We start from the raw sequence: 12720 nt of genomic DNA on the forward strand, positions 1-12720 counted from the left end.
AGGGATACCCACTCCACACATGGCTCATGACCCCCTTCCACCATCTCATCACGCAGGGTCAGAGGGCCTTCAATGAGAGCCACCATGCTAAATGGGATAGGTTTTTATCAGATCTAGCAAGCAAAACTGGGCATCCATGAGGCGCTGTGGACCATCAACAGCAGCAAAATTGTGCTCAACCACAATCTGTAACCTCATAGCCCGGCATATCCCCCACTCTACCATTACCATCAAGCCGGGCGACCAACCCTGATTCAATGAAGAGTGCAGGAGGGCATGCCAGGAGCAGCACCAAGCATACCTCAAAATGAGGTGTCAAGCTGGTGAAGCTACAACCCAGGACTACTTGCGTGCCAAACAGCATAAGCAGCATGTGATAGACAGAGCTAAGCGATCCCATAACCAACGGATCAGACCTAAGCTCTGCAGTCCTGCCACATCCAGCCTTGAATGGCAGTGGACAATTAAACAACTAACTGGAGGAGGTGGCTCCACAAATATCCTCATAATCAATGATGGGGGAGCTCAGCACATCAGTGCAAAAGGATAAGGCTGAAGCATTTGCAACAATCTTCAGCCAGAAGTGCCGAGTAGATGATCCATCTCAGCCTTCTCCTGAAGTCCCCAGCAGCACAGATGCCAGTCTTCAGCCAATTCGATTCACTCCGCGTGATATCAAGAAACAACTGAAGGGACTGGATACTGCAAAGGCTATGGGCTCTGACAACATTTCGGCAATAGTACTGAAGACCTGTGCTCTTGCACTTGCCGCACCCCGAACCAAGCTGTTCCAGTACAGCTATAATACTGTCATCTACCCGGCAATGTGGAAAATTGCCCAGGTATGTCCTGTACACAAAAAGCTGGACAAGTCCAACCCGGCCAATTACCGCCCCATCAGTCTACTCTCAATCAACAGTAAAGTGATGGAAACTGTCATCAACAGTGCTATCAAGTGGCATTTGCTTAGCAATAACCTGCTCACTGATGCTTAGTTTGGGTTCGACCAGGGCCACTCAGCTCCAGACCTCATTACAGCATTGGTTCAAACATGAACAAAAGAGCTGAACTCCAGAGGTGAGGTGAGAGTGACTGCCCTTGACATCAAGGCAGCATTTGACTGAGTATGGCATCAAGGAGCCCTTGCAAAACTGGAGTCAATGGGAATCAGGGGAAAAATCTCCACTGGTTGGGGTCGTACCTAACGCAAAGGAAGATGGTTGTGGTTATTGGAAGTCAATCATCTCAGCTCCAGGACATGACTGCAGGAGTTCCTCAGGGTAGCGGCATTAGGCCCAACCACCTTCAGCTGCTTCATTAATGATCTTCCTTCAATCATAAGGTCAGAAGTGGGGATGTTCGCTGATGATTGCACAATGTTCAGCACCATTCGTGACTCCTCAGATACTGAAGCAGTCCGTGTAGAAATGCAGCAAGACCTGGACAATATCCAGACTTGAGCTGATAAGTGGCAAGTAACATTCGTGCCACACAAGTGCCAGGCAATGACCATCTCCAACAAGAGAGCATCGAACAATCTCCCCTTGACATTCAATGGCATTACGATCACTGAATCCCCCACTATCAATATCCTGGGGATTATCATTGACCAGAAACTGAACTGGAGTAGCCATATAAATACCGTGGCTTCAAGAGCAGGTCAGAGGCTAGGAATCCTGCAGCAACTAACTCACCTCCTGACTCCCCAAAGCCTGTCCACCATCTACAAGGCACGTCAGGAGTGTAATGGAATACTCTCCACTTGCCTGGATAGGTGCAGCTCCAACAACACTCAAGAAGCTCAACACCATCCAGGACAAAGCATCCCACTTGATTGGCACCCCATCCACTAACATTCACTCCCTCCACCACCGACGCACAGTGGCAGCTGTGTGTACCATCTACAAGATGCACTGCAGCAACGCGCCAAGGCTCCTTAGACAACACCTTCCAAACCCGCAACCTCTACCACCTGGAAGTACAAGAGCAGCAGATGCATGGGAACACCACCGCCTGCAAGTTCCCCTCCAAGCCACACACCATCCTGCCTTGGAACTATATCGCCGTTCCTTCACTGTCGCTGGGTCAAAGTCCTGGAACTCCCTTCCTAATAGCACTGTAGGTGTGCCTACACCATATGGGCTGCAACAGTTCAAGAAGGCAGCTCACCACCTTCTCAAGGGCAATTAATGATGAGCAATAAATGCTGGCCTAGCCAGCGATGCCCACATCCCAGGAACGAATAAAAAAAAAACCAACAGTCTGCTAAAGCAGATTCCGCTGCCTAGATCACTCTGGGGCATTGGGGGGTTGGGGGAGGATCTCCGCCGTACACACCTAAGAGGGTCTCAATGTTTGTGGTATTGTGCTGCATCATCCACAACTTCATTATTACAAGGGCCCAAACACCACCTGCAGGAAGCTGGAAGTCACCTCAGAAGGAGCAGAAAGAGGAGGAAGAAGAGCGGAGACAACAGGCACCAACTGCAACTGGATGGAGCAAGAGGGACGACATATTGAGGCTTCACTTCACTGGAATGCGTTGTGGAACCACCTTAAGAGGACCACCTTAAGAAGCTGTAAGTGAAGGTCACCGAAGGAAGTGATGTCACGTCACACATGACCAGGGGGTTGTGGTAGAGCCCAACAGAGTGAGAGGTGTGTAAATGTGCTTGTGCAGTAGCTATGTTCTCGTTAATTTATAATAAAAACCCACATATTATTTGGATATTACTTGCAGTCCTGTGAGTCTTACAACAGTTCACATACCAAAGAAAAAGTAATATTACATGGTGGCAATGTTTGGGATTTATTTTTCTGAAGACCACCAAATATTGCATTGTGGCAACGTTTGATTTTTTTCAGAAGAACACGATAAGAGAGAACAAGCAACAGCCGATTGCCTATCTGGAATGGCTGAAGATTCAGGCATAGAGCAGTTGACAGGAGACCCCACAACAGTGCAGTGAGCTAGGACTGCAGACAGGACCCCGGGAGATGTTGAAACTCTATGAGTACAGTAGGCAATTTGCCAGGGAATCGGAGCTTTCAACTAATTGGACAGTGAGTCGAAAAATTTGAAAAGAAGTAGTACAGCATAACTGCTTAGTTTTCCCATTTTTTACTTCATGAGTGGGGCATAAGCTAAAAAGAGCAGGAAGAGCTCAACAGCACCAGTGGAGGTCCAGTGCAAAAAAGGCTGGCTATGGCAGCTGCTAGTACTGCAAGTTGCAGCCCTCTGCAGCAGGAGAAGCTTGACAGAAAATAAACTGCTCTCTCAGTTTGAAAGAAATAAACCAGACAGTGTAAACAAAGAAAACTGCTCTCCTGGTTAAAAGAAATTGAATGAACCGTGTGAACAAAAGCAGCTGTCGCCTCACTCTTAAACGGGCAGGCCTGCAAAAATGAACTTGTCTAAAAAAGGAACCAAAAAGCTGTACCTGTGAGCCAGAAAACCTGTAAAGCAGACAGCCTGTGAAGGAAGTGACTGTGAAAAAGAAAACTAGTAAAAAAAAATCCTATATTTATAAAAAAGCAGGAACATCCAGAAAATGGCTGTCACGTATCCAACTATGGATTGAAAGGCACATACATAGCGTCTGAGGTTATACTATTTCAACCAAAGATGAAACTGTCTTTCCTGGATCAAGAAGTGAGCAAACCAGAGAAACAAGCTATGAAAGTCAAGATCGCACTGGGCAATGACAGCCTGCAACAGATCAAAACAACAAGATTGTCAGCTGAGGCTCAGAAGGACCCTAGAAAGCTATGCACATTCCTGGAGGAGCAACTCAAGGTAAAGTTCAATTTCCCAGTGCATAAGCTTGAGCTTATGATCTACCGGCAATGGCAAGATGAGTCCATTGACAGGTTAGTTACAAGTTGGTAAGACAAGGGCGGCACAGTGGCGCAGTGGTTAGCACCGCAGCCTCACAGCTCCAGCGACCCGGGTTCAATTCTGGATACTGCCTGTGTGGAGTTTGCAAGTTCTCCCTGTGTCTGCGTGGGTTTCCTCCGGGTGCTCCGGTTTCCTCCCACATGCCAAAGACTTGCAGGTTGATAGGTAAATTGGCCATTAGAAATTGCCCCTGGTATAGGTAGGTGGTAGGGGAATATAGGGACGGGTGGAGATGTCGTAGGAATATGGAATTAGTGTAGGATTAGTATAAATGGGTGGTTGATGGTCAGCACAGACTTGGTGAGCCGAAGGGCCTGTTTCAGTGCTGTATCTCTAAACTAAACAAAGCTCAAGAATGCGACTTCACAGATATTAGGAAGTAGGAGCAGGAGTAGGCTATTCAGCCCTCTGAGGCAGCTCCACCATTCGAATAGATCATGGCTGATCTTCTACCTCAACGTCATTTGCCTGCACAATCCCCATATCCCTTGATATCTTTAAAATCTAGAAATCTATCAATTTCTGTCCTGAAAATACTCACTGACTGAACCTCCACAGCCCTCTGGGGTAGAGGATTCCAAAGATTCACCCTCTGTGTGAAGAAATTCCACCTCATCTCAGTCCTAAATGGCCTATCTCTTATTCTGAGACTGTCCCCTGGTACTATTATGCAATCTGAGGCATTTGCCATGATCGGGCTGTATGCACACAGAAGAGTGGCAAGAATAAGCTCAGAGTGAAAATTGACACCAGAGCAAGTGCAAATGTTCTGAAGGACATGTACTTAAAGAAATGGGAATCTATGGTATGACCCACCACGGCTAGGCTGACTGCCTACAATGGTTCTTTAATCAAGTGCATAGGAATGATAACCTTGCAGTGCAGCTATGGGGGCTCCAAATGGCTAACAAACATTTTATATTTTAGACACAACTGGAACAGCTGTCGCAGGACTTCCAGTACGCCGAGGTCTATGAATTGTCACAATACATGAAGTCAATAACGCACCGAAGATGGTAGATAATATCCAGCTCCAGTGTATTGGGTCAGTCCATGTAAAGGACGACACAAAGGCTGGGAGTCTTGACACGAAGAGGTGATGTGATCGGAATTCTCGCCTCGGGCTTCAGTTCATTGCAACAAGTACCCGGAGGCCAGAGGGATTGTTGATGATTGGTGATGTTGCCAGTCATCATTTTTCTAAGCTTTCTGAACAAGGGAAGATGAAGGCATCATATGAAAGGCAAACAGGACCAGAATTAGTTTGATTGTGAGTGGGACAGAAGGTCAAAGTCCTCAATTATGTGTCGGCAACTTGGTATCCTGAAGAGATTGCTAGGACATGCTAACAGCCCAGATTGTCCAGACACCCAATGGTGCGATTCTCAGATGGAACCAAAGTCAACTCAGACAGCTGTAAGACAACATTAAATGTGACAACAATGTGACATCGCAGACACGTCAAAGACAAAGTCTGAAGATGAACGTACAGAGGCTCCCAGCACATAGGAAGAAAATGCTAACCAGAGATCTGAGTCACCAGAGTCTCAGAAGAGTTGGCTAGATGAGCTCAGCTCTGGGAAGAGGTTTACGATAAAAAGATCAGAACAAATAAGCAAACCTCCTCTATGTTTTCGAGAGTGTTATACTTGTTTAGTTGTAAGTAACATTTTGTTTTAATCATGTATAGTTAGTTTGAACCGCAACATCATTGTATACCATACATATGTTTTTATCTTTGGTAAAAAGAGGATGTTGTGGGACCATCTTAAAAGGACCACCTTAAGAAGCTGTAAGTGAGGTGACCAGAGGAAGTGATGTCATGTCACACATGACCAGGGAGTTGTGGGTGTAGCCCGAAAGAGTGAGAGGTGTGTAGATGTGCTGCTACATATATATAGGTGTTCTAGTTAAGTTATAATAAAAGCCCATGCATCCTTTGAATATTACTTGTAGTCCTGTGAATCTTACAACAGTTCACATACCAAAGGAATGAGTAATATTGCAGAACAGAACTTCCCCAACCTCAACATGGGCCCACCATCCCCTTACAATACATTCATTTATGACTCCACATGACAAAGTCTCCTTGGTCAACATCACTCAATAAAGGCAACAGGAACAGCCTTCAACTTTATCCAGCAATACATCAATAATATGAAAAAAAATAACTAATCACCCTTGTGCATTCGTTTAGTGCCTGTCTTGCAGGTGCCCTTGCCTGGCTTTATGCTCCTATGCAGCACCACCCTAGTGGCTGCAGCATGGCTGGTGGAAGGCTGCTGCCTTTCCTTGGTGGAAACTGCAGATGGCTTTGAAGGGCAACCTCAAGTATCACAGGGCGTTGAGGACCCAGCTTTGGACTGCACCACCTTGGCATGGGTAGCAACAGTCTGGATTGGCTAGTTGAGAGGTACCAGCAAGGGCACCAGCAGAGAGGCAGTGGTGGGAGCATAAATACAGTCATTCTGAAGAGAGGACAGCAGGTTCGAGTTCCACGGAGCCGCTGGCACATGCATGGGGCAGCACCTCAGCAATCCTCATCATCTGCTGCAGTACAGATTGCTGGACAGCTGTGACAGCATGCATGCCCTGTCGAGCACTGAAATCCACATTCACAATGACTGCTGTCTGTGCTGGATGGCAGTAGACACAGACTGTAAGGCAGCAGCCTAAGCCCGCATGCCAGCAGCCAGGGATCTCATGACCTCCGTCTAAGCTTCCACTGTAGCAGTGAGATGTCAGGAGGACTCCGCCTGGAAGCAGAGACAGAAGCCACCTGACGCTCCATAATGGGTTGGTTTGACATGCTGCCATGGAGGTGCCCTGTACTTCCAGGCTGGAAAGGATGGACTCTAAGCTCTGTGAGAGGCCCTGTGCCATGGTAGAGCTGGACTCCTCCATGCTCCTAGCCAGCAACTGTAGGCTATCTGGCATGCCTGTCAATTCCCAACAACTCGGTTTGCATTGTCATCAGCATTTTCCTATAGTCTGCTCCAATGAGATTCTCATCTGAGACTCCTGCAGCAGAACTGGTATGCAACCTCGCCCTCCGAGGATTTCACACATGAACTAACCTCTCCCCCAAATCTGGCTGGAGCCCACTCATGCCCAGTGATTCACCACATTCAGATCCTGACTCTAAACAAGCCTCGAAGGTGCACACCATGCCAATATCTGAGCTGGTGGCTGTGAGTGACGTTGTTTCTTCTCCCAGGCTATCTTCCTCCTCTTGCCCCTCGACTTGTTTTTGAACAGCTGGCAGTTCCTGGCCATCTGAAAGCACAAAAGCATAAGATAAGGGTAGGGGTAAGGGAAGTGAGTGGAGTGGAGAGGAAATCAGGAAGTTTACAGCCACTCCATCTGCAGTTTCCATTTCATGGCAACTTTTAGGATGATGTTTAGAAGTTAGTGCAGAAGGTGCAAAAGGCAGCAACTTACCTTAATCCAGGATGGCCTCTGCTGCATAGGATGCCACTGGCCCTGTCACACTGATGCCCATTATTTTAAGGACCATTTCCTTCAGGGCACTGAAGGGATGCATATGACCTGATTCTCCTCTGGTCCTGTGGCGTACTCTCCTGTTCTCCTGCAAAAGAGAGGACAGGATGTTTTTGAATGTGAGTCAGTGTATTTAGGTGATGCCTTCCAAAGTTGAATAGCTGGAGGTATGCGGAGGCAAACAGATGTATGCACAGCTGGTATGCTTCGAAGGTATGTGTGGGTGCAGTGAAGTGTCAGGATGTTAGCAGTATCCTGAGTGTCAGGATGCGGTCCTGGATGAGTAATGGGGGTGTGGTGCATTGAGCAATGTGAGACGTGGGTGGGGTGGTGGGTGTGAGATGTTATATGCAGGTGCATTTAACTTGACCATCGAGTGAGATCATTAAACTTCTTTCGGCATTACTGCCAAGTCTGTGGTGCTACACTCTGGCCATTGACTACCTCACCCCAACTCCCTTCTCAGCGTTACTCTGGAGGGGTTCTTGCCACCTGCCAAAGACATGGTCTCCCTCCGGCCTTCAACCTCCCGGCAGAGTTCGTCAAGGAGCTCTCTCCTGTCGTTGCAGTGATATGACTCCTCTGACTGTCCAATACCAATTATCAAGCCTGCAGTGCATTGCTGCAACTTCCCTTTTATAGGGACTGTGGTTTTAATTGCGGGGAGCTGCCTGGATCATGTGCTTTCTATCTAATGCTACTCAGACTCCTGCACCGAAATGGACACTGGGGCTGCACAGGTGATGCACCTTTCAATGTCACAACCTTGGAAATGAGGTGGTAGACCAATTTTCTGGTTTACCCACCCCATTTCTAATGGCCGCAGGCATACCATGAACCACAACCCATATGCCCAAATATTGGGACGATTGAATTTCGCACCCAGAGTTTCCACTTTGGTCACATTTCATAATTCTTGCACAAATTGTACCCAAAATTGTACCTGAAATTGCACTTGAAAAGTCTTTTTATTCTCCTCCCCCAAGTTTCTGCTCAAACTTCTTTGCATAGCGCCAAATGCAAAACCGGTTATGAACCAGCTCAATTGGGCAATTTCTTAAAACATTTTATTTAAATTTTGCTTTAAATATATGAAGGAATTTTTTTAAGATCATAACTTGGTGACGTTTGAATACAACAGCTGAAAATAGATTTTTCACAAAAAATAAGCATTTTTAATCACAGTGTCAAACCACCACCTATTTTAAATTATTGAAATTTCCTCCTGAAAAATATATAAAACTCTTTTCTAGTTACAGTGTTTCATTAGTCAGTTTCTGAGTAAATAAAACAAAAATCAGATTTAGAAGCTTTCAAATGTACCTTTTAATGTCCTTGTGCCCAGAAGAACCAGATTAGTTTTTAAAGCCTCCCTGAAATTCTAGCAACCAGCACAATTAATGGAAACTCTCAATGGTGATTAATTCGCCCTGTGGGTGCAATGTTTTTAAAACTAGTACAAAAGATTGTGGAAACTGGAGTGGCGCTGAACGCAATTTGTACATAAAATTCTTCAATCTTTTGCGCCGATAAAAAGGCACAATTGAACAGAAACTCTAGGTCAAAATGTTTAAAATTTGCATGCCTATCCTACAAATAGTGAATAAATGGAGCACTTCACATCTCTCACTTAATGCAACACACATTTCCTGTTTTAAACCAGATACCAATTAAACCATTGGAACTAAAAATCAATTTTTGTAATCTCAATTTAAGTTTGACCTACAATAAGGATTCAACATGAACTGAATCCAACTAAATTATATCCCTTTAAAAAGAAGGATGAAAAGTTATAGGCAGGCTGTTTTTACAGAGTTCCGATGAAGGGTCACGGACCCGAAACGTTAACTCTGCTTCTCTTTCCACAGATGCTGCCAGACCTGCTGAGTGGTTCCAGCATTTCTTGTTTTTATTTCTGTTTTTACAGAGGTTCTTTCTAAACATAAGTAAATGGTACAGCAAAGTTCAGGACACTCATCAGGCAAATGCAATTCCAGCAAATTTCTAGACACTTACTTTAAAACGTTGAACTACATCAGTGCCATGAGATTTTAATTTGGACTCATTTTATAGTTGCTTTACAGCAGGACCCCGTGCAAAGCAGCCACTATTGCCAAATTAGCTTTTCTCTCTCCATGAATCTAATGGAGTGAATTCATATTGTGAATGATTGTCAAACTTTCCTGTAACTAGGGAAAGTTTACAGTAGTTTCCCAAGGATGGAGTTATTTGATTTCCTCAAATGTCCCACCTCTTTTCACAAAGTGACTCATTCTGAGACATAATTTCAATGACAGTGGCAATTCTCCAGTGCCTCACCAACGTGAACATTTAGAATGTGTGAGCCTGAACATTGGGCTTGTGGGACTTATTGAACAGCAGAACCAGAGCCACTCTCTTTCCTTGTATTGTTTCACTTCCATCTATTTGTATATAGCCAGAGCATCTCCAGAAATGACTAGTCTTCTCTTCTCCCCTCCAAGGCCCCAAACATCTATCCTTGACATGCTTCTCTTCCTCATGTAAATGCTGATCCTAAGCAACATCTTCTGCAGATGTGGTGTAGGCTTCCATGTGTAAACCAAAAACACCATGTTTCTCCAGTACCTGAATCTTATGTCCTGTTGGACTGCTTATCAGACATCTAATGAGAAGATCAAAGTTTTTAGTCCCTGCCATGAACTCCGGTTCCTGGCCGCTAATTCCCACCTCCCACCCTAGTCGTCATTTCAGACTGAACTAGACTGTCCTCAGCCTCAGATTTAAACCCAATATCCTCTACTGTACAAAGGCCATATCCTTCCATCTCTGCCCTTATCTCAGCTGCATCTGAAACGCTTATACATGCCTTTGTCATCTCCAGACTAGATTACTCCCAACACATTTTACTTTTATTTATTCATGCGATGTGACTATTGCTGGCAAGGCCAGCATTTATTGCCCATCCCTAATTGCCCTTGAGCAGGTGGTGCTGAGCTGCCTCCTTCAATACAATTGAGTGGCTTGCTGGGCTATTTCAAAGGGCAGTTAAAAGTCAACCACATTGCTGTGGGTCTGGAGTCACATGTACATCAGATCAGGTAAGGATGGCTGATTTCTTTCCCTAAAAGACATTAATAAACCAGATGGGTTTTGACAACAACCAGCAAGCTTCATGGTTACCATCATTAACACCAACCTTTCATTCTACATTTATTTAACTGAATTTAAATTCCCTAGTTGCTATGTTGGAATTTGAACTCATGCTCTAGAGCAATAGCCCAGCCTTCTAGTTTATAAGTCCAGTAACATAACCAATCTGCTACCATACCCCTAACTGCAGCCTCATCATCTGCCTTTAATAACCTTCAGATTACCCAAACTCTACTACATGTCTCCTAATTCCTCATTGCTTACACTAGCATTCCATATCTCAATGCACCAAATTTAAAATTCTCATTCTCGTCTTTAAATCCCTCCAAGGTCTCATCCAACCCTATCACCTCAACATCCTCCAGCCCTACATTCTCCCTTCAATTCCCCCCTCACCCCTCGACCCTTCAAAAACACTTCTTCCTCATATTCCTCCCTCTCTTTGCCCCACCATTGGCAGAACTATCAGCTGCCTGACTCCTAGGGGATAGATTGTCATTATGGAGGCAGGAAACAGGAACCGGGTCTGGTTTTGGGCCAGAAACCTGCCTCCTGTGGGAAGCTGATTCAGATTGCAATTTTCAAATGGGTAAGCCTTTAATTGGGAAGGAGATGGGTTTCCTGTCCTCTTAGAGCCAGTGAGATTGAAAATGGCAGTGGGTCAGATCGAGCGTGGGGCTCATGTAGACTCCCACAGCAGCAATCACTGAGGCTGCTGGTGGTCTTCAGGGAGAGATCTGAATTCCAGACAGAAGCAAAATGTCACAGGGGAGCTGGAAGCCCAGCATTAGGGGCAGGGTAGACCCTCACTTCATCAATGCCCACCTGGATCTAATAGTGGAGGCCATGAGAGAGAGGAGGGAGGTCCACTTCCCAGATGGTGGCAGGAAGAGGCCACCTCGTCGTGGAGCTGCGGCATCTCTCTGTCCAGTGTTACTCCTTCCGTCCCCTTTTCATCCTCCTCTTTTACCTCTTGCCCCTCCCCTAATGAGCTGTCTCCTTCTGGGACCTCAATGTCCTCAAAGTCCACACCTCTCTGGAAGGCCATGTAATGGAGAGCGCAGCAGATGACCACAATGACCGGGACCGTTACAGGAAGGTATTGGAGGGTGCCACCGGACTGATCCAGGCACCAGAATTGCACCTTCAGAAATCTGATGACCTGCGCAATGGTTGACCTGCTGTGCAGGTGGCATTGGTTGTTTCACCTCTGTGCCTCTGTCCGGGGCTCTGTAGAAGGGTCAGTAGCCATCTCTTCCAGGAAAGTGAGTGCAAGCATAGCGAAAGCTCTTGTTGTGGTCGCAAACCAGTTGGACATTGATCCTCTTGGTGGATCTCAAGTCTGGTCGTTGGGTGCCTTGATGGCCATATGGGCACAAGCAATGATGCTCTGCACTTGGGGAAATCCAGAGATGGAGGTTGAACTCAGTGCTGTCTGTGCCAGCGCAGGCCCATCTGTGTCAAAATGGATGTAGTCCTTGCCCTCCTAAAATTGGCATCTGTGACCTGCCTGATGAGCTGCCAACTGCAAGATTCCACCTAGTCCACAGCCGATGCTTGAAGCAGCCTGGTTGCATAGACGTTTAGGACGACAGAGACCTTGATGGCTGCAGGTAGGAGACTGCCATGGGGCCATGAGACCTCAGGTCATTGTGGAACAGAGCACACTGGTTGGCGACCATCTGCCTAGATAGGCACAGGCTCCGACAGCACTGGTGCTCTTGTCATTTAACTCAGGCTGGCACCCGTTGTCTTGGGTAGCGCCTTCCTCTCCTTGCAGCCCCCCGTTGTGCTCCTCTGGCCTCCTGTTGTCCAAGAGGTTGCATCAGCTGCAGCTCATCCTGGCTGCTCTGTCCAATGTCAGAGTAGCCTGTTCCCATCTGAACTCCTCAGCTGGGTTTTGTGCATTCTTTGGATTCCTGCCACTCACCACTGAAAAAAGAAAGTCTTACAGCTGCAGCAATGGCTACTCTGTGACACTTTTGAAGCAGCTGAGCTTTTTTTGGTCCTCTGCAGTATTTTAATCAGCCCTTCCCATAGCCCTCATGGCCCCCCACAGTGTTCACATCTTGAACACCCTGTCATGTTCCCCACATGACATCATCCACATTCCCAGCCCTTTACAAATTAAAAACTCCTGCTGACAAGCCTGTTACTGAGGTCTGCAATGAGCACAACAGGCTATTAAT

General features: G+C 46.3%; 1 protein-coding gene across 3 annotated transcripts in view; it reads right to left on the bottom strand.

The window, feature by feature from the left end:
* The window catches only part of LOC137370974 (augurin-like), a 126661-nt gene that overhangs the window by 45088 nt on the left and 68853 nt on the right, over positions 1 to 12720 (bottom strand). The window contains exons 1-2 of one of the 3 annotated variants that reach the window (XM_068032872.1): positions 7340 to 7435; positions 7065 to 7174 (exon numbers count right to left, since the gene is read on the bottom strand). The exons of the other annotated variants lie outside the window; for them this stretch is intronic. The gene's annotated coding sequence lies outside the window, so the exon portion shown is untranslated. Of the gene's footprint in view, positions 1 to 7064; positions 7175 to 7339; positions 7436 to 12720 lie in introns of those variants that run through there. 3 annotated transcript variants of the gene reach the window in all.

This window comes from Heterodontus francisci, chromosome 6 (assembly GCF_036365525.1).
Source record: "Heterodontus francisci isolate sHetFra1 chromosome 6, sHetFra1.hap1, whole genome shotgun sequence".
NCBI lineage: Eukaryota > Metazoa > Chordata > Chondrichthyes > Heterodontiformes > Heterodontidae > Heterodontus > Heterodontus francisci.